The 2203-nt window shown below is 61.7% G+C and overlaps 1 non-coding gene across 1 annotated transcript; it reads left to right on the forward strand.

The window, feature by feature from the left end:
* Positions 1-784: 784 nt before the first annotated feature.
* Positions 785-903, forward strand: LOC131872051 (5S ribosomal RNA). Its single transcript, XR_009370235.1, has one exon. It is a non-coding gene; the product is annotated as a 5S ribosomal RNA (ribosomal RNA).
* Positions 904-2203: the final 1300 nt, after the last annotated feature.

The raw sequence follows: 2203 nt of genomic DNA on the forward strand, positions 1-2203 counted from the left end.
GCCCGGGTGGGTCGGCATCCCATGGGTGTCGAGTTGGGTGCCTGATGGGTGCTTCTTGTCAAGTTTTAGTCGTCGGGACTCATTTCGAGCCTTAGAGGTCGTTTCTTGTCCGGTTGCCCTGTCTTCGACCTGGGAACCCAATTTTGGTCCTCGGGTCCCATTTTTTTTTGTCTCGCATCCCACTTTTGGCCTGTGGCCTTTTCGGGGTCGATTCTCGTTTTGGGCATCAGAGCATGTTTCTTCTCCTAAAACCCAATATTTGTTTATTAAGTCTCGGAACACATTTTTGTTCTCGTGGACCCATCATGGGTCTTGGAACGCATTTGTGGTCCTTGGGTCCCATTTTGCATCCCGAAACTTGTGTTTTGGTGCTTGATCCCTATTTTGGGTGCCCACCTTGCACCAAGTGCGCACCCGGGGCAAACCGAGCGCCTTGGTGCACCGGGGCAAGATCGAGCGTGCACCCGAGGCGCCCCGAACATGCACCAAGGTGCACTCGGCCCACATGTGAGCGCAGGTCGTTGCGCCCGAGGTGGTGTGTGGGCACCGCGTTGCAGACGGGACACTGCACGCACACGACGCCCCCTACAGGTGCACGCACGTAGGCCGGGCCGGGTGCACACCCGACGCCCTAGCAAGGTGCGCGCACCCGGGCAGGGCTCACACTTGGCGAACGGGGCGCACTTCGCGAGGGAGGGTGTGCACCTCGACGGGGGTGGGTGGCCGGGGTGGATTCGCACGTGGGTCGCGGTTTGCTAAGTACACACTGCGACAAGCTCATAACGGGTGCGATCATACCAGCGTTAGTGCACCGGATCCCATCAGAACTCCGCAGTTAAGCGCGCTTGGGCCGGAGTAGTACTGGGATGGGTGACCTCCCGGGAAGTCCCGGTGTTGCACCCTTTTTTAGTTTTTCGCCGGGCATCGCAATGCTATTTGAATAAACCTTTTGCCCGTTTGCGTTCTCGTCGGGGCCGGGCCGGGCCGGGGTGCGCTGCCCGCACTACCGCGCGCGCAGGGGGCGACACCGAGCGCGCACCCGAGGCGCCCCGAGCACACAGGCCACGGTGCAACCCGGGCGTTGTGCGCGCACCCCGGTGCGCCCGAGGTGCTGCGCGCGCACCCAGGTGAAATCGGTGTGCACCTCGGCCAGTGCGCGCTCGGTCGAGTCGCGCACGTTGGCCAAGGTGCACGGTGATGTTTCTTACTCTAAGGTTCCGCACCAGACGCCCGGGACAGGTGAGCGAAGCTGGGCGGGGCCGGGTGCGCGGCCGGGGCAGGTGCACGCAGCTGGAGAGAGCTTTGGAGCACACTTCGGAGCGCACCAATGATGCGCTCCATTCAAAAGTTTCCTGAAAAGGCAAAAAAAGTTGAGATTATAGAATTTCCCACTTGAGAGATTGTAAAAAAAAAAAATTTAAAATGAAGGAAACGCGGGTGCCAAGGTGTGCGCAGCCCAGCCAAGGTGTGCGCACCAAGGCGCCCACCCTGGCGAAGGTGCACGCAAGGTGCGCACCCGAGGCAAACCGGACAATTAACCCAACTTTCGACTTCGCGCGCACCTTGGAGCGCACTTCGGAGCGCTCCTTGGTGCGCACCAATCTTGGGCACCTCGGAGTGCACCATGGCGCCCACCAAGGTGCGCACCCGGGGCAAACCGAGCTCCGACTTCGTGCGCACCTTGGAGCGCACGAAAGGTGCGCACCATGGCGCCCACCAAGGTGCGCAGCCCAGCCAAGGCGTGCGCATCAAGGTGCGCACCCTGGCGAAGGTGCGCACCCGGGGCAAACCGAGCTCCGACTTCGTGCGCACCTTGGAGCGCACAAAAGGTGCGCAACCCAGCCAAGGTGTGCGCACCCCGGTCAAACCGAGCTCCGAATCGTGCGCACCAGAGGTGCACGCCATCGTGCGCACCTTGGAGCACACTTCGGAGCCCTCCTTGGTGCGCGCCGATGTTGCGCACCTCGGAGCGCACCCGGGGAAAACAATGCAATTAACCCGACTTTCGACTTCGTGGGCACCTCGGAGCGCTCTCGGGTTCGCACCTCGGAGCACACCGAGGTGCGCACCTTTGATGCGCTGCCTTCACCAATTTCCAGAAAAGGCAAGAAAACATTGAGAAGGTGTGCGCACCGAGGTGCCCACCCTGGCGAAGGTGCACGCGAGGTGCGCACCCGGGGCAAACCGGGCTCCGACTTCGTGC

This window comes from Cryptomeria japonica, unplaced genomic scaffold (assembly GCF_030272615.1).
Source record: "Cryptomeria japonica unplaced genomic scaffold, Sugi_1.0 HiC_scaffold_506, whole genome shotgun sequence".
In the NCBI taxonomy this organism is placed as follows: domain Eukaryota; kingdom Viridiplantae; phylum Streptophyta; class Pinopsida; order Cupressales; family Cupressaceae; genus Cryptomeria; species Cryptomeria japonica.